Source organism: Heterodontus francisci, chromosome 9, assembly GCF_036365525.1.
Source record: "Heterodontus francisci isolate sHetFra1 chromosome 9, sHetFra1.hap1, whole genome shotgun sequence".
Lineage (NCBI taxonomy): Eukaryota > Metazoa > Chordata > Chondrichthyes > Heterodontiformes > Heterodontidae > Heterodontus > Heterodontus francisci.
This window is the reverse complement of record NC_090379.1, coordinates 122,540,115-122,559,950: the sequence shown is the minus strand read 5'-3', so window position 1 is coordinate 122,559,950 and position 19,836 is coordinate 122,540,115.

The window sequence follows — 19,836 nt, the reverse complement described above, 5'->3', positions numbered from 1 at the left end:
AGGCTGATTCACAAGTGTTACAGTTTGTCATCTGGTTCGGGCTAAGGTTAAGGCAGAAACCATGGCAGCAGGAGCAGAAAAGATGAAAACATGTCATTGAGTGGACAAGCCTACTGGCAGGCACAGAACATCTAGATAAAAAACTGCCAAGCTGTTTGGCTGTTAGTCAGACTGTGCATGTGTCAAGTCTGGAAAGAGAAAAGTCAAGACCTATGAACGTGCCAAAGAAGGAATGGAAAAGGAAAGAATTCCAAGGAAGAACAGAAAATTGTAACCATCTCATTTTCTCGGAATTCCCTAAAAGATTCGGTGAATTTCAGTGTGCCATTTTGTCTTGTTCCCACTTTTTACAACGGCCTGATAAATTGATTTTCAATGCCAACTGTAGAGGAACTGGTTTTAAACGACCTATCTCCGTGCTCAGAGGGTGTACATATGCTAGTTTGGAACAACATATCGCATCTGCTGTTTCCTTCAAAAACCGCACAAGTAGTTAACACAAATACGTTTTGTGCTCTGACACAAAATACGCTCTGACACAAAATCTTTTACTTTTCAGTTAACCGATTTAGGTATAGGAATATGTGTGTGTGCATGTGTGTGCGTGTGAAAGAGTGTGTGTTTGAAGGGACTAAGTTTAAAAAGGACATTAAAAATTGGTTAAGGTGGAAAAGAGGAAGTTAAAAACAATAATAAAAGCAAAATACTGCGGATGATGGAAATCTGAAATAAAAACAAGAAATGTTTTAACCACTCAGAATGTCTGGCAGCATCTGTGGAAATACAAGCAGAGTTAATGTTTCGGGTCGGTTCTGAAGAAGGGTCACTGACCAGAACATTAACTTTGCTTCTCTTTCCACAGATGCTGCCAGACCTGCTGTGAGGTTCCAGCATTTCTTGTTTTTATTAAAAACAATAATGTTGGATATTTAAAAAATTGATCTCTGTATTTTTTCGTTTTACTTCTTTGCTAGTTCAGACTTGTTTTTTAATAAACTGTTTATTGTGTTGTCCAGTGAAGCAACCTGGTTTTGTGTGTTCTATTCTGGGGGTAAAAAGCAGTATGCAATTGACTGTTTCACCAAGTGAAAAACTTTAAAGAAAATATTATGACTTGTGGGGAAGTGGGACTGAAGTAACAGTGCATTCCTCCTGCCTTCGTCGTAAGCTTGCTATTGTACTCCGTGATCCTATATATCAGGTTTGACCAAAAAAACAACTACAAATGTGTATTTTTGTGTGAAGCTTTAAATCAGGAGATAATTTATTGACCTCCTTTATCGTCACGATATTGACAACTGATTTAGTGAGATACATGGCATTATTTTTGCATACATAAGTTACCAATCTCTGCCAGCGCACTTGATGTAGTGATGAAGATTATTCTGGATCGATGTCCAGCTTTCAGGAATGATATCTCACTCTCTGTCTCTCTCATTCTCCTGTGTTCCCCCTCTGTGCATCAACATAGCCTCTGTGTTCCCCTTCGTCCCCTCTTTCTCTTTGCCCCATCTCCCTTCTTCTCCCTCTCTGTTTCCCCTATTTCTCTATTTCCCCCTCTCTCTTTTCCCCCTCTCTCTATGGTCTGCACTTTCTGTTTGCTCCCCATCATTCTGGTTTCCCTCCTTATTTCTATGTGTTCTCCCACACTATCTCTCTCTGTCCCCTCTCTCTCAAATTCCCCCTCTCTCTGATTTCCTCCCACTCTGTCTGCGCTCCCTTTCTTTGTCCCCCCTCCCCCTCTCTCTCTCTCTCTCTGCCCCCCTATCACCCGATCTCTCTCTCTCCCTCGCTCTGATAGTTGTGCTGAGCGCTCGCACTCAGAAACTTTGAAGATGGTCAATTTGTTTAAAAACACATCGTGCTGTCAGTTTCACAGATAATAGCTGTTGAAGCAGGAAAGGGATTTCCAACATCCAACATCCGATAGATTCGGGGTTTAAAAGTGGACTTTTAACAAAACAGCAACTATGAAAGTGGCAGCTTGCTCTGCAGGAAGACAAAGGCAAACTTCCCATCTCCACTCATGGAGCCCTGGCCAGGATGAGAAATAGCTGGGTGATATGTATGCGTGTGTGTGTGTTTGTGTGAGGAAGAGAGAGGGAGAAATATATAAAGCTCAGCATTCAGTATGCTTTATTAACCTCATTTTAAATCTATCCTGCCACCTTCAATAATATTTGCACATATCCACCCATGTCCTTCATTTTTGCAACCCTTTAGAATTGTACAATTTATTTTGCGGTGCCTTTCTTCTTTCCTCCTTCCAAAATGAGTCACTTCACACTTCCATTAGATTATTAGGTTACTACCCAGAGTACTAATTAATAAAATCCTGCTATTATAGAGTAATATTGATTTGTCTCCCAAAATGTAGACTCAAATGTATTACCTACGTAAATCAGAAAGGTAAGCAATGACAGAAGAATGATTCTTAGTTGTTAAGAAATGTAACCTTTAAACACAAAGCTGCAGATAAATAGGGGAAGCGAGGGCTAATTGGAAAGTAGCCACGGTAAAAGATGTCTTTTACCCCCTATAGTAGAGTGATTTTTGGAATAAAGACAAGATATGAAAGAGAACAAAAGAAAAAGATATAGAGACCAAAAGCGTTTGAAGAGCAAACACTGCAAGATAAACTAGTAATGTGCTCTACCGTCCACTCTCTAATAAGGGTGGGATCTTTTTGAAACTGTTATTCACTGCCTGAGTTTGCGACTATGGTTTAGCTCAAAATTTAATAAACCTATCCTTTCCTTTATCTCAGCAAAGTCGATTCACAAGAAGGCTTTGATGCCATGTCTGTTGCTGACTCCAGAAGTGGGCACAAATTCCGAATATCTTATCTTACATCTGGCAAACGTGGCAGGACTTGCCGCATTGTGAACAATTTTTGGGAGAAGGAAAAGTTCTCGATTATGCAACTTCGTCCGGCATGCATGTTGGGAGGGAAAACTGCTTGGGGAGTGTGGAGACCTTAACAGACCCACCAGTGTTAAACGGCAATTATACGAGAATATATGAAGAAAATAGATAACATCATATAGGTGATGAAGAAATTCATGTCGTCTAAAGATGACAAACTGGTTATCGAGCACAAACACAAGGTAAGGTATGCCAGAAGAAGTTAATGATAGAGACAATAAACACAAAACTTCTGGCTTACAACGCTAAACTGATTCAAGAGGGTGCCAATCATAAAGACAGGGAGGTGGTGCGACTGAACCATCGGAGTTTGGAGCTGTGTCACAACAGCAGCATGGAAACCAACAAACCATGAAAGCCACTGCCACAGCCTCCGACAAGGGCGATGGTGGAAAAGTACATTTGGGAGAGCTGGGGTGCGAATGTGACAGGTATTAGATTGACAAAAGGGGGACAACTTAAATCAGAAAATTTTTGTGACATTTAAAGTGCGTAAAAACAGGTAGTGTGTCTTTTGTTGGAGCATGTTTGAATGTTGGAAATAAAACCTGGCTACCAGACCTGAACCCCTCTAGATCAGACGACATGGGTCGGGTTCGGGTCAGGCCGGGTCTCTCGTCCGAGTCCAGCATTCAGGCTTGGGTCAGGTTGCCTCCAGGAAGTAATCTTCAATTCAACATTAAGGTTAAGGCGGGAAACCTGCAGACCGGACTCGCACTCTGCAGCGAGCGAGTGAGCATCACTCTGTCGTCAACGCGCTCATACTGTCCCTTCCATACATCAGAAATCGATTCTGCACTACTTGAGACTATGGATGTAAAACGAATTCTGTCTACTGGACAATGTTCAGCAGTGGAATGTCCTGTAGCCGGAAAAGGTAAATCATCCATTTCGAAACATTGCAATGCTGTTGTTTTCTGCAACAGTAAAAGTTCAAATGGATTTGTACAATGCAAATCTTGCAAATTTCTACTAAAATATGACAGCAAAAGACAGAAATTTCATCTTTACAGTGGCACACTGAGAAAGGTTGTACTCAACCCGAAGCAGGGCCAAGTCAGTCATACCTAACTTTGTTTGCACACACAAGTGAAAAAAACATAGCCGCTCATAAGAAATCATTAATTGCAGCCAAATGTGTGAGTCTTTGTTGCAAGGATATTCGACTTTTTCAAACTGTTCTCTGGTGAAGGACTTGTTGAGCGAGCACGAGTGCTTATCAATGTGGGTGCTACACATGATCGAGTATCAGCATCAAGTGTGCAACTAAATCCAAGTACAGTTTCAAGAAAGTGTCGTGATGTGGCCGAAGAGAAGAGAAAACAACTAATTTCTTAGATTGCTGACTTACCAACGAATGTCAATGTGAGAATGACAACTGACATGTGGACAGATGACTACTGTAAGAGCCATCATATGTCGATAACGTGTCATTGCATCACAGCAGATTTTAAACTTAATACCAAAGTTTTAACAGCAGCAATGTTTCCACTGGAGTACGCCAAAACTGGTGAAAACATCAGGCGTGAGATTTTAAAGCCGCTGGTAAATAACCTTTGGATTCAACACAGCAAGTTTAAATATATTAGTCTGAGTGACAGATCAAGGAACTAACATAGTGCTTGCTCTTCGACCATATCAACGTCTGGATTGTTTGGTCCACGTATATAATACGGACCTTTTACATTCACTTGATCCAAAGGAATTAGCTTCCGAAGCTCCAGATGTTGTAGAAACTATACATCATGCCAAAGCCTTGGTGACATATTTTAAACAGTCTGGTCTTGCTGCGCAGTTGTCTAAAAGTTTAAATCCAATGGAAGAAACGAGGTACAGTGCTGTGTATCTGACACCGAATTAAATTCAGGATATTTATCATGAGCTGCACGGAAACTGGAACAGTGTGGGGAAAACTACAGGCTGGAAAACATTACCGCCCGATGTCTTGCAGTTTTTGGTTGATTTCCTCTGACCATTTTCTGAAGCTCAGAGAGAACTTGAGGGAGACCAATATCCTACATTGAACCTGGTAATTCGATGGTTTGAGACACTTCAACAACTCTGTATGCCACTTTCCTCAGATACTCCAATGCAAGCAGCTGTCAGGCAACGGCACAGAGAGTGTCTCTGAATAAAGTTGACGTAAATGACGTGCACATGATAGCAACATTTCTCTGGCCGAAATTTAATCAGTTGCGAATGTTGTCCAGCCATGAAAGGGAAGAACTTTGTTCTGAAGAGTGCAGACTTATCAACAACTTTAAAACAGAAGACCCTGAGCAGGAAATGAAAGTGGGTCGGCACAACATCGATGGCCGAAGGGCCTGTACTGCGCTGTAATATTCTGACTAATATTCTGGTTGAGGATGAATGTACAGCTGCCAAACAAACAGTGACCGATTTTGCTGAATGGGAGAATGTTCATGAACAAAGAACAAAGAACAAAGATAATTACAGCACAGGAACAGGCCCTTCGGCCCTCCAAGCCTGCGCCGATCCAGATCCTCTCTCTAAACATGTCGCCTATTTTCTTAGGTTCTGTATCTCTTTTCTTCCTGCCCATTCATGTATCTGTCTAGATACATCTTAAAAGACTCCATCGTGCCCGCGTCTACCACCTCCGCTGGCAACGCGTTCCAGGTGCCCACCACCCTCTGCGTAAAGAACTTTCCACGCATATCCCCCCTAAACATTTCCCCTTTCACTTTGAACTCGTGTCCTCTAGTAATTGAAACCCCTACTCTGGGAAAAAGCCTCTTGCTGTCCACCCTGTCTATACCTCTCATGATTTTGTACACCTCTAGATGTCAACACAAATGATGAAGTGCAGCAGTACACAACACAGAGGCCTGCTGTGTTGGCATAGTAAATGAGCAAGATTTGTTGGGCTGATGGAAGGAGCACAGTGTTGCATAGCCTAAATTGGCCGGCCTGGCTAGAAGTATTCTTTGCATTCCAGTGAGCAGTAGAAGCAGTGAGAGGAACTTCAGCGTAGATGGAAGGACGATCGACCATCGGAGGACTGTCCTTAAGCCTTCCACTGTTGACTCCATTCTTTTTTTACATAACAACTTAGAACAACTTTTGTTCTTTTCTCTCTTTTTTGCCATATCTGTAATTGAGACTACATACTTGCTATGACTGTAACTGAGACTACCGACTTGCTATGTCTGTAATTGAGACTATTAAATAAAATGTTCTCCTATCTGCCTATTCCGTGCTTCATTGAAGTTGCCTATTTTTTTTTAATCTATGGGTTGAGGCGATTTGTTTCTGTTTTATTTGGTTATTATCACAGGGCTGTCTGTGGGAGCTTGCTGTGGACAATGGCTGCTGCGTTTTGCAACAGTGGCTACAATTCACAACGACCATCATTGGGTGGAAAGTGCTTCGGGACGTCCTGAGGTTGTGAAAGGTGCAAGAGAAGAGCACATCCTTCTTTGGAGAGAGAAAATGGATAATCTCATGAAAAATCTCATGAAAAAAAAACTGCTTAAAAATCAAGAGGGAGTCAAGACGTTGTTTGAAAGTCTGAGAAGAGACAGGCTGATATTTCTGACAGAAAGATAAATACTGTGTGTATTTGAAAGTTATCTACAAAAACTTAATTCGGATTCTAGAGTTAGGATCTTTGCTTTTATGTAGCCAATGAGTTGGAACAAGGACGTTCACTAAAGATATAACTGTATTTGATCACAGTTAGATTTATTTGTTTTGCATTTTAATACTTCACATCAGGACTTCTGGGATGCTTTATCTCTTCGAAGACTGAACTGTAACCCTTTAGAGAAACAAGACCGTCCAGTGAGTAAAAGCAATTAACAAGCAGGGCTTGCTGATTGCTTATCTGGTAGTGCTACAAAAACCTACAATGAACTCAAAGGATAGATGGCCACTCGGGAAGCTTTGGAGGATTCAGATTCACCCATGACATCAAATAATCTTGGCTAAGATTTTTTTTTAAATTATACTGAAATTTATGTAAAATGTTATTAAATGTCAATGCTAGAAATTGTTCGACATAGCTTGTCAACATTAACATATCTGTTTGTTTTTGCTTTGTAGGCTATTCGATGTGCTGGGCATTATGTGTATGCTGATCAACCAGATGTCTTCAATCAAAAAGTACTGCGGATCTGCAATGCTGTAGACTAATGATCAGACAACACCGGGAATCTGCAGTACTGTACATTAACAATCAAACAGCACTAGGAAAGCCTGCTATCTGATCGGCCATTTTTCCAATCAATCAATCTTTCCTTTCACTGAAATTTAGCTTCCAGTCCAATCTCTCTTTATTGAATTTACTGAGCTTATGAATAACAGTAAGAAAATAATAATTGGCCTCTGTGTTTCTCATGTTCAGATCTCTCCATGGCCTTGCACATCCACCCGCCACCCCTCACCGCCGCCAACCACCCCTACCCCCAGCCCCGCCACTCCAAATCTCTACAGCTCTACAACCCTCCGAAAACTGTTTTGACCAGAAAAGGGAGGGGGTAAAGAAATCACTAGGTTTGTACCATTAATCACTATCCAATGAACTAGGCTGCAAAATGCTTGTGTGTGAAAGTAGGGTGTGGGTGGGGCGTTGGTTTCTGGCGACGTGATCAGGCTCACCCATGACTCCCCACAACTCCATCTGTGGGAATAGCGTATTGCCAGAACGGATAAACAGGATCACAAGTATTACCATTTGGATAAAGTAGAGCACAATACCATGTTTGATATCCTTAACTTTATTAAGATATTGAGGTTGGGTCAGATTAAAAGTCTTGGGCCCAGGTTGGGCTTCGATTTTATACCGGAGCAGGCTATTACTGGGGTGCGTGGCCTGTCGCCATGGTGACAGAACGAGCCGGGACCTGTCGCTGTATTGGCAGAGCGGGGCCAAGGCTTGTCTGTATGCTGACGGAGAGCGGTGCGGAGCCTGTTCTGCAAAATCATTTATAATATTTATAATCCCATTATAATATATAGAATCCTTTATTGTTCTTTATAATCATTTCGAAACATTTATACCCCTTCATAACCCTTAATAATACAGTATGACCATTACCCCTTTTAATATTTTGTAGCTTTTTATGATTCTTTACAATGATCCATAATCCTATTTCACTGTTTGTAATACTTGGTAACTCTTTATAATGCATTATAAAACTTTATAGTCCAATATGATCGTTCATAACCTTTATAATCTTTTGGAACACATTATAATTCTTTAGAACACACCATCTCTTATCCTTTATCGGACTTTATAATCACTTATAACCCGTTACACATCATACATTCGCTGCCATGATCAGGAAGCACAGAAAATGACGGCCGAGGCATGCTCTCATTTCAAACGGGCCACAGTGCACATTATTTAAACGTCCTCAGTAAATATCATCTATAATGGTCGTAGCGCATATCATTTCAAATGACCACAGTGCATGTCACTTAAAATGGCCACAGTGCATATTATTTAAAATGGCGGCTGTACATGTCTCTTAAAATAGCCATAATGCATGTCACAGCCTGGGATGGGATCTTGTATGTGTGCATGTGTGTGTGTATTTGTGTGTTTAGGTATCTGGCTCAGTGCCTGGTGTTTGATCGGGGTCTGTGTGTGGGTGATTGTGCTTGTGTGTATGTCTGGCTCAGGGCCTGGGGTTTGATCTGCGGGTTTGTGGGATCTGACGCGAGTGTCTGTGAGTGCTTTTGTGTGCCTGGTACTTGTGCGTGTGTATGTGGGTGTGTGTGCACAATGTGTGTATGTGTGCGTGTGCGTGTGCCTGTCTGTGTTTATGTCCAGTTCATTGCCTAGGGTACGATGTGTCTGTATAAGAGTCCATGTGTGTGTGTTGGCTCAGTGTCTTTGGTGTGATATGTGTATGTGTGCATGTGTGTGTTTCTGTGTGTTTTTATGCCAGATTCCACTACCGTGGAATCTCCCTGCTCAGCATAGTGGGGAAAGTCTTTGCTCGAGTCGCTCTGAACAGGCTCCAGAAGCTGGCCGAGCGCTTCTACCCTGAGGCACAGTGTGGCTTTCGTGCAGAGAGTTCCACCGTTGACATGCTGTTCTCCCTTCGTCAGATACAGGAGAAATGCCGTGAACAACAGATGCCCCTCTACATTGATCTCACCAAAGCCTTTGACCTCGTCAGCAGACGTGGTCTCTTCAGACTACTGGAAAAGATCGGATGCCCACCAAAGCTACTAAGTATCATCACCTCATTCCATGACAATATTAAAGGCACAATTCAACATGGTGGCACCTCATCAGAGCCCTTTCCTATCCTGAGTGGTGTGAAACAGGGCTGTGTTCTCGCACCCACACTTTTTGGGATTTACTTCTCCCTGCTGCTTTCACATGCGTTCAAGTCCTCTGAAGAAGGAATTTTCCTCCACACAAGATCAGAGGGCAGGTTGTTCAACCTTGCCCGTCTAAGAGCGAAGTCCAAAGTACAGAAAGTCCTCATCAGGGAACTCCTCTTTGCTGACGATGCTGCTTTAACATCTCACACTGAAGAGTGCCTGCAGAGTCTCATCAACAGGTTTGCGGCTACCTGCAATGAATTTGGCCTAACCATCAGCCTCATGAAAACGAACATCATGGGGCAGGACGTCATAAATGCTCCATCCATCAATATTGGCGAACACGCTCTGGAAGTGGTTCAAGAGTTCACCTACCTAGGCTCAACTATCACCAGTAGCCTGTCTCTAGATGCAGAAATCAACAAGCGCATGGGTAAGGCTTCCACTGCTATGTCCAGACTGGCCAAGAGAGTGTGGGAAAATGGCGCACTGACACGGAACACAAAAGTCCGAGTGTATCAAGCCTGTGTCCTCAGTACCTTGCTCTATGGCAGCGAGGCCTGGACAACATATGTCAGCCAAGAGCGACGTCTCAATTCGCTGCCTCCGGAGAATACTTGGCATCAGGTGGCAGGACCGTTCTCCAACACAGAAGTCCTCGAGGCGGCCAAAATCCCCAGCTTGTACACACTACTGATTCAGCGGCGCTTGAAAAGGCTTGGCCATGTGAGCCGCATGGAAGATGGCAGGATCCCCAAAGACACATTGTACAGCGAGCTCGCCACTGGTATCAGACCCACCGGCCGTCCATGTCGCCGCTTTAAAGACGTCTGCAAACGCGACATGAAATCCTGTGACATTGATCACAAGTCGTGGGAGTCAGTTGCCAGCGTTCGCCAGAGCTGGCGGGCAGCCATAAAGATAGGGCTAAAATGTGGCGAGTCGAAAAGACTTAGTAGTTTGCAGGAAAAAAGACAGAGGCGCAAGGGGAGAGCCAACTGTGCAACAGCCCCGACAAACAAATTTCTCTGCAGCACCTTGGAAGAGCCTGTCACTCTAGAATTGGCCTTTATAGCCTTTCCAGGCGCTGCTTCACAAACCACTGACCACCTCCAGGCGCATATCCATTGTCTCTCGAGATAAGGAAGCCAAAGAGGAAGATGTATCTGGGGTGTGATGTGTGTGTTTGTGTGTTGTGTGTACTTCGTGTGTGCGTAGCTTTAGGGTATGTGATTGGCGCAATGCCTGGTGTATGATGTGTGTGCATGGCAGACTGGTGCAAAAGGTGAAGTCACGGGATCAGAGGTGAGCTGGCAAGATGGATACAGAACTGGCTCAGTCACAGAAGATAGAGGGTAACAGTGGATGGGTGTTTTTCTGAATGGATGGATGTGACCAGTGGTGTTCCACAGGGATCAATGCTGGGACCTTTGCAGTTTGTAGTATATATAAATGATTTGGAGGAAAATGTAGCTGGTCTGATTAGTACGTTTGCGGACGACACAAAGGTTGGTGGAGTTGCGGATAATGATGAGGATTGTCAGAGGATACAGCAGGATATAGATCGGTTGTAGACTTGGGTGGAGAAATGGTAGATGGAGTTTAATCTGGACAATTCTGAGGTCATGCATTTTGGAAGGTCTAATGCACGTGGGAGGTAAACAGTCAATGGCAGAACCCTTAGGAGTATTGACAGGCAGAGAGATCTGGGCGTACAGGTCCACACGTCACTGAAAGTGGCAACGCAGGTGGATAAGGTAGTCAAGAAGGCATACGACATGCTTGCCTTCATCGGTCGGGGCATAGAGGTATAAAAATTGGCAAGTCATGTTGCAGCTGTACAGAACCTTAGTTAGGCCACACTTAGAATATTGCGTGCAATTCTGGCCGCCACACTACCAGAACGACGTGGAGGCATTGGCGAGGGTACAGAGGAGGTTTACCAGGATATTGCCTGGTCTGGAGGGCATTAGCTATGAGGAGAGGTTGGAAAAACTCGGATTGTTTTTACTGGAACGACAGAGGTGGAGGGGCGACATGATAGAGGTTTACAAAGTTATGAGAGGCATGGACAGAGTGGATAGTCAGAAGCATTTTCCCAGGGTGGAAGAGTCAGTTACTCGGGGACATAGGTTTAAGGTGCGAGGGGCAAAGTTTAGAGGGGATGTGCGAGGCAAGTTTATTACACAGAGGGTGGTGTTTGCCTGGAACATGCTGCCAGGGGAGGTGGTGGAAGCAGATACGATAGCGATGTTTAAGAGACATCTTGACAAATATATGAATGGGAAGGGAATAGGGGGTTATGGGCCCTGGAAGTGCACAAGGTATTAGTTTCGGCAGGCATCAAATCGGCGCAGGCTTGGAGGGCCGAATGGCCTGTTCCTGTGCTGTACTGTTCTTTGTTCTTTGCTTGCGTTTCGGTGTGTGTTCGCACTCTCGGTGTCTCTGTGTGTGTCTGTGTGCTTGGCTGTGTGAGTGGCTGGCTGCCTGAATGTGTGTGCGCATGTGTGTGTGTGCGCATGTGCCTCTGTGTTTAACTCAGTGCCAGGGATCTGATGGGTGTCAGTGTGTGTGTGTGTGTGTGTGTGTGTGTGTGTGTGTGTGTGTGTGTGTGTGTGTGTGTGTGTGTGTGTGTGTGTGTGTGTGTGTGTGTGTGTGTGTGTGTGTGTGTGTGTGTGTGTGAGAGAGAGTGACTCTGCGTGCGTGTCTTTTGTGTCTGGCTCAGAGCCATGGGTGTAATGGGTGTGTTTGTTTCCGTCTGAGTGTGTTGTTTCAGTCTGGGTGTGTGTGTGTGTGTTATCGGCTCAGTGCCTGGCGTCCGATGGGTGACAGTATCTGCAGGGGGATATGCGTGTGTGTATGTGTGTGTGTCTGTTGTAGTGTCTGTGCATATGTGTGTGTGTGTGTGTGTGTGTGTGTGTCTGTGTTTATATCTGAGTTTGTGTCTAGGTGAGTGACTCTCTGTCAGCATCTGTGTATGATTGGCTCAATGCCAGGGATCTGATGGGTGAACCTGTGGTGTGATGTATTTGTCTGTGTTTGTGTGTCGGCCTCTGTGTATCTCTGCCTGCTTGTGTGTTCGTCTGTGTGACTGGCCATGTGTGTGACTGTCTGTATCTGTATTTGGCTCAGTGCTTGGGGTCTGATGTGTGTCAGTTCCTAGGTTGTGATGTGCGTGTCTGTGTTTGTGTGTGTCTGTGTGTCTATGTGTTTGTGCTGTTTGTGTCTCTGTTTCGATGTGTTTGTTTGTGTGCGTAACTCTGTGTGTGTCTGTGTTTCTGCATGTCTAAGTAACGTCTGTGTCTGGGTATTGGTTTACGTGTGCGTGTGCGTTTTTGTGTCTGTGCCTGTGTGAGTGACTTTGTGTATGTGGCTTTGTGTCGATATGTCTCAGTGCCGTGGGTGTGATGTGTCTGTGTGCGTCTGTCTCAATGCACAGTGTGTGATATGTGTGCATGGACTCGGGCCAGGTCGGGCTCGAGTGGGATGTGCTTTTGTCGGGCTCGGGCCAGGTTTCATTTGCAGCCCGAGCAGGCCTTTACCACAAGCAACACGTTACAACAGTAAAGGGAGTGCAAGAGCAGAGGGACCTGGGGAGTTTATGTGTAAATCGTTGACGGTCACATGACAGGTTAACAAAGCAGTTAATAAAGCATATGAAATCTTGGGCTTTATAAATCGAGGCATAGAATACAAAAGCTGGGAAGTTATGCGAAATATATATAAAACACTGCAGCACATCCCAGAACATGACACATGGAACAGCAGAATTTAAATCATATAGTACCAATGATCTAGGAATTCAGTTGCATAAAGAGACTGGAAAAGTTGGGATTGTTCTGTTCATAGCAGTGAACGGTAAGGGGAGTTTTAATATATAAGATCGAAATCATGAACGGTTTTCAGAGGGTAATTAAGGAAAAAGTGTTTCAATTGTCATAAAATTCAATATTGAGAAGACACAGCTTTAAGGCAGTTGGCAAAGAACCAGAGGGCAAATGAGGAGAATTTTCTTACACAGTGAGTTGTTGGGATCTGGAATTCACTGCCTGAAAACATGAAGGAAGCAGATTCACTGATATCTTTCAAAAGGGAATTTACGAAATACTTGAAAAAAAACACAGGAATCTAGGGAAAGAGGAGGGGAGTGTAACTAATCAGATAGCTCTTTCAAAGTGACAGCACGGACACAATGGCCCGAATACACTCCTTCTGTGCTGCATCAATCTCTGCTTCTATGAGCAAGAGACATAAAGTGAAGAGAGAGAGGGGGCAAGAAAGGGTGACAGAAACAAAACATACAAACAAGTTTCTGCTGTATTTATGGCATAGGGTTTGTTATTCGTGATCTGCCCGGGCCTGATCCTGTTGAGGCAGGTGACGCACGAACTTCGTGCTGCCTCCTCATTTCCATAAATTCAACGTGCCGCCCATTGTGACCCGCGCTGCTCTCTGTCTGCACGCTTAACAGGGGCCTAACTGTGTGTGAGGCTGGTATGTGTTTCAGTTAGGATTCAGCTGTAAAAAGACAGTCTGTCCCTCTTAAAGGGAAGCTGCACTGAATCATCGTAGGCTGCTGCTGCTAATTGTCAATGTTGCAATTGGAGACAAGGTAAATGGAATACCAGGACAGAGTGAGGGCTCTGCAATTCACGGATGTGCACTTGGAGACCTTAGTCATGCAGGGTGATAGGAGGAGATAGGCCATGTATCCATGGGGTGGAGATCCTCAAGGAACACCCTCCAAAGAGAATGGGAGCAGGTGGCAAGGGAGGTCAATGCAACATGTCTGGCCCCGAGGACCTGGAAACAATGCCAGAAGACGTTTAATGAGCTCACATGGGTGGTCAATGTCAGTGAATTCATCTCCACATGGCATCTCCTACCCCCAACAACACCTTACCTCTCACACTGCTGAATGTACAACAATCCCATCACTCACCCATCAGCAGTTCCTGACACTCAGGACTCACACCTAACATTCACATACTCCACCTCACCCTCACGCACATTCCACTGATGGTGGACACAGACGCACCTCTCGCTGCCTCCATATATTTCCAGCTGTTCAGCTGTGGCAGGCACATCACCCAAACTCAGTGCAACGCAATCACTGACATACTGCCATCTCCTGGCAGGACAACAGGTGCCAGAATCATAGGATGCAGCAGTGAACGAGCGGGTGGCAGGCATACCTCCATTTGTTGCTCATGTTACAGACTCAGAGAAGATGTAACTGCAGTCCCCATACCTCGTCCAGAGTTGGGCCACCAAATCCTCTGTCCTCCCTGAATATCTGCAGAAACCTGGATTAGTCACTTTCATAGAACACCTGCAGCGTTATTTAAAATGACCAGGCTTCCAATGTACAGGTGAGGGGCCTTTGACGTACTTCTGGTATTGTAGAGTTAGTGGAGGTATTGTTGATCTTTTTCTGAGCCTGAGGAAGGGAACACTTTTCCCACCTACACCTAACCCAGGAGCAGTGTGTGAAGTGACACTGATTCAATAAGAAGATGGTCACAGAGCTGTGTCACATCCTGCAACACGACCTGGAACCTGACACCAGGGTGAGGACGGAGCTATCAGTGGCCGTTAAGGCCACAGTTTCATTGAAATTCTATGTATCTAGATCCTTCCAGGCAGGAGCGGCAACATATCCATCATAGAGTCACAGAGAGTGATAGAGTCATAGAGACATTTACAGTACAGAAGGCGGCCATTCGGCTCAACGTGTACATACCACCTCAGCGTGGAGCGGTCCAGTCATTCCCAATCCCGCGCTTGATCCAGTTGCACTGCAAATTCAATTCCTTCAAGTGTCCAACCAGTTTCATTTTGAAATTATTGTTTGTCTTCACTTCTAGCACCCTTGGTTACAGAGAGTTTCAGGTGTTAACATGCAGAGCATTAAAAAAAATCTTTCTCATATTCCTCCTACATCACTTACCCAAAATTTTCAGTTTGTGTTCCATTGCCTTTGTTCCATTCGTTAATTGGAACATGGTTTACCTTGTCTAACTTACCTAAGCCTGCCATAATCTCGTAAACTTTTATTAAATCTCGTATAAATCTCCTTTACTTAAGGGACAACCGTTCCAGCTTTTCCAGCCTAGCCTTGTAAATAAAATCCCCCCAGTCCTGGAATCTTTCTGGCGTATCTTCTCTGCACCCTCTCAAGGAGCCTCGAAATCTTCTAAAGCATGGTGACATGAACAGAATGCAATATCCTAATGGTGGCCTAACCAGAGCTTTGTAAAGTTCCAGCATAACTTCCCTGCTTTTGTACTCAATGCCTCAAGATCCCATATCATTTACTAACCAATCTCGCAACATATCCTGCAGCATTCAAAGATTGATACACATGCACTCCCAGGTCCCTCATTTTCTGCACAATCTTTTCAACGGTGCCATTAATTCTATATTGCCTCGCCTATCCTTTCTGCCAAAAGGCATCACCTCGTACTTGTCAGTATTAAATGCCATCTGCTAGTTATCTGCCCATTCTGCGAGCCTATCTATGTCCTGTTACAGCCAAATGACATCATCCTCACTGCATGCCATTGCTCCAAGTTTGGTATCACCGAAACGTTTTTGAATTCTACTCTGTATTCCAAGGTCAAAGTCATTTCTCTACAGCAAAAAATAAACAAACAGTGGTCCCAGCTCTGACACTTGAGAAACACACGCCATCTAGCACCCCCCAGTCTGAAGAACAGACATTTACCACGACTCTCTCGTTTCTGTCCTTCAGTCAATATTTGATCCAATTCCTATTCCATGAGACTTACTTTTGTTAACCAGCATTTTATGTGGTACTTTATCAAATGCTTTCTTAAAATCGATATAGACAAAATCCACTGCATTCCCTTCATCAACCTTCTCTGCGACTTCATTAAAACTGCCAATCAGATTAGTCAGGCATGAGCTACCTTTTACAAATTCGTGCTGGCTATCCTTAATTAACTCAAACCTCTCCAAGTATCTGCTGATTTTTTACATCCTGATCATTCTTTCTAAAACCTTGCCCACGATGATGTTAAACTCACTGAACTGTAGGTGCTCGGGCTGTGTGTTGTCCATTGATGCTTCTGGGATGTGAGGGTAGCCATCTATGCGGGGTGAGGTGAATACATCATTTTTTGCCTCTGCAGGGAGAAGCATGATGAGAGGTCCCATGTCTTTGCCAGGATAGCGCGATTCCTAATGGTATAGGTGCCTCTGCGGGGTCCCTGTGTCAACGGCAAGAGGTACATGAACTGAAACAACTCTTACTCCATTAATGAACAGTTTGTGTGTGCCCATGCCCAGTGTTTCAGGATGGTGAATGTTCATTATCCTGGCAGCAACCATGATGCCTTCATTCTGAAACAGTCAGCCGTTCTCATCAACTTCAGGGCTCCATGGAGAACCAGAATGTGGCTCCCCACCAACAAAGGCTACCCGCTATATACAGGGCTCATGATTCTTCCCCTTGGTCACCATCATGCAAAAGAAAAAGTACCAACAATTCCTTTTCATTAACATCCTTATCCAACATCACATCCAATTATACAAACAATTATGGAAATCTGGAATGGATTTGTGAAAGGGAAATCATGTTTAACTAACTTGACTGAGCTGTAAGATGTGTTAAATGAGAGCTTTGATGAGGGTAATGTTGTTGATGTGGTGTTCATGGACTTCCAAAATGAATGTGTTGAAGAACCACAGGCAGTCAGTGGACATGCACAAAGTTTCAAAGACGATCATAAAAGCTGTCAGAATAGCTGATTGACATTGCATTCAGACAACTTCTCATACTACCAGGGCACACAAGGTACACCCAGCCATGCATAGAATGTTACACTTTGCAGGTCACACTGGAAGTTGCTGGCAGCTCAGCTCCAATCATCTTATGGATACAGACTTCCATGGTGGTGTTATAGAACTCAAAATCGCAACCAGGCACAGTGGCACAGCGTTTATCAACGCAGCCTCACAGCTCCAGCGACCCAGGTTCAATTATGGGTACTGTCTGTGCGGTGTTTGCAAGTTCTCCTTGTGACTGTGTGGGCTTTCGCTGGGTGCTCCGGTTTCCTCCCACTGCCAAAGACTTGCAGATTGGTAGGTAAATTGGCCATTGCAAATTGCCCCTCCTATAGGTAGGTGGTAGGGGAATTGAGGGAAGGTGGGGATGTGGTAGGAATATGGGATTAATGTAGGATTAGTATAAATGGGTGGTTGATGATTGGCACAGACTTGGTGGGCCGAAGGGCCTGTTTCAGTGCTGTACCTCTAAATAGATACATACGATAGAGTAAAAAGTTCAATGTAAATGGGAACATAGCAATATAATTAAAGGCAAAAGATTTGCAGGGTAATAGCAAATAGACAGGGCAATGGGACTAATTTGTGGGGTCAGGCCATTAGAGGATTCAAACACAAGAATGAGGGTGTCAAAATTAAAGCAATGCCGGGATCCAATGCAGATCAGTGAGCACAGGGGTGATGGTTAACGGGATTTGGTGTGAGCTATGATACAGGCAGCAGATTTCTGGATATGTTGTAGTTTATGTAACTGGGAGGGTGGTCATGAGAGAATTAAAATAGTCAAGTGTGGATTTAACAAATGCACAACGAGGGTTTGTGCAGCAAATGGGCTGAGGCAGAGGTGGAGAGTGGTGATATCACAATTGTAGTAATAAGCAGGGTTAGTAATGCAGAGAATATGGGATTAGAAATTCGCTCAAGGTTAAATGGATACTGAGGTGGCCAACATTCTGGTTCAGCTTCAGACATTGGGCAGTGAGGTGCATACGTTTCACAGGTAGGGGATGGAGATTTTGATGGAGACTGACTTCAGTCCCGTCTCAATCTAAATTACAAGAACAGTATTTCAATGTAACAGGTTTAAAGATCTCATAGCTGCAAGTACAGACTTACCACATGCACAAACAGCAACAATGATGAAAGAGTAAATTCCAAAAGCTATAATCCAGTGAGCAATGCTTTATAAAGCTCAGAGCTGGAGATAGAGATGTACCAAGAATAACAACAGCATCAAGGAGGGCAGAGTGAATGACAAGAACAATAATGCATTTAAACATGGTTCAGAGAAAGACCTACCAGGTACACCCACAGCAGCCAGGAATGGATAGTAAATGTTTTGACTAATCTTCAGTACGAAATATATCTACAATTCTACTGGTAGTCAATCATAAAATGTGGAAAGATAGTAAACGTCTCAGGAAAAATGCCTGCCAATTGTTGCAACATTCCAAACGATTGTTCTCAGACTCTGACCCATTGTTGTAACGTTCCAATCTACTGCTCTCAGACTCTGATCCATTGGGGTAATAGATATAGGACAGATGTTAGAGGTAGTTTGTTTACACAGAGAGTAGTAGGGGCGTGGAACGCCCTGGCTGCAACAGTAGTAGACTCGCCAACTTTAAGGGCAGTTAAGTGGACATTGGATAGACATATGGATGAAAATGGAATAGTGTAGGTCAGATGGTTTCAAAGGTCGGCGCAACATCGAGGGCTGAAGGGCCTGTACTGCGCTGTAATTTTCTAATGTTCTAATGTTCTACTCTCAAATTCTGATCTATCCTCTCCCTGGAGCTGCTGATCCCAGTTAGTGCTGGGGGGAATGCTCTCACTGACACTATGGGATAAAACTTTGGAAGGAAACCCTTATTCATAGAAGAGGCGACAGGGAGAGCGAGGTGGCAGCTGGATAAGTCAGTTTACAACTTATATAAACTTGCCTTGTTGTTTTGGCGGTTTCTTTTTGCAGCGGCGACAGGGAGACGGCTGATGTCCCTAACTCCTTCACGTGCTGGAAGTGTGTCCAGCTGCAGCTCTTGTTAGACCGCATGACGGCTCTGGAGCTGCGGATGGAATCACTTTGGAGCATCCGCGATGCTGAGGAGGTCGTGGATAGCACGTTTAGTGAATTGGTCACACCGCAGATAAAGATTGCTGAGGGTGAAAGGGAATGGATGACCAAAAGGCAGAGAAAGAGCAGGAAGGCAGCGCAGGTGTCCCCTGCGGTCATCTCCCTCCACAACAGGTATACCGTTTTGGATACTGTTGAGGGAGATGGCTCACCAGGGGAAGGCAGCAGTAGCCAGGTTCATGGCACCGTGGCTGGCTCTGCTGTTCGGAAGGGCGGGAAAAAGAGTGGAAGGGCTATAGTCATAGGGGATTCGATTGTAAGGGGAGTAGATAGGCGGTTCTATGGTCGAAAACGAGACTCCCGAATGGTATGTTGCCTTCCAGGTGCACGGGTCAGGGAAGTCTCAGATCGGCTGCAGAACATTCTGAAAGGGGAGGGTGAACAGCCAGTTGTCGTTGTGCACATAGGCACCAATGATATAGGTAAAAAACGGGATGAGGTCCTACAAGCAGAATTTAGGGAGTTAGGAGCCAAGTTAAAAAGTAGGACCTCAGAGGTAGTAATCTCAGGATTGCTACCAGTGCCACGTGTTAGTCAGAGTAGAAATGAAAGTATAGTCAGGATGAATGCGTGGCTTGAGAGATGGTGCAGGAGGGAGGGGTTCAGATTTTTGGGACATTGGGACCGGTTCTGGGGGAGGTGGGACTATTACAAATTGGACAGTCGAC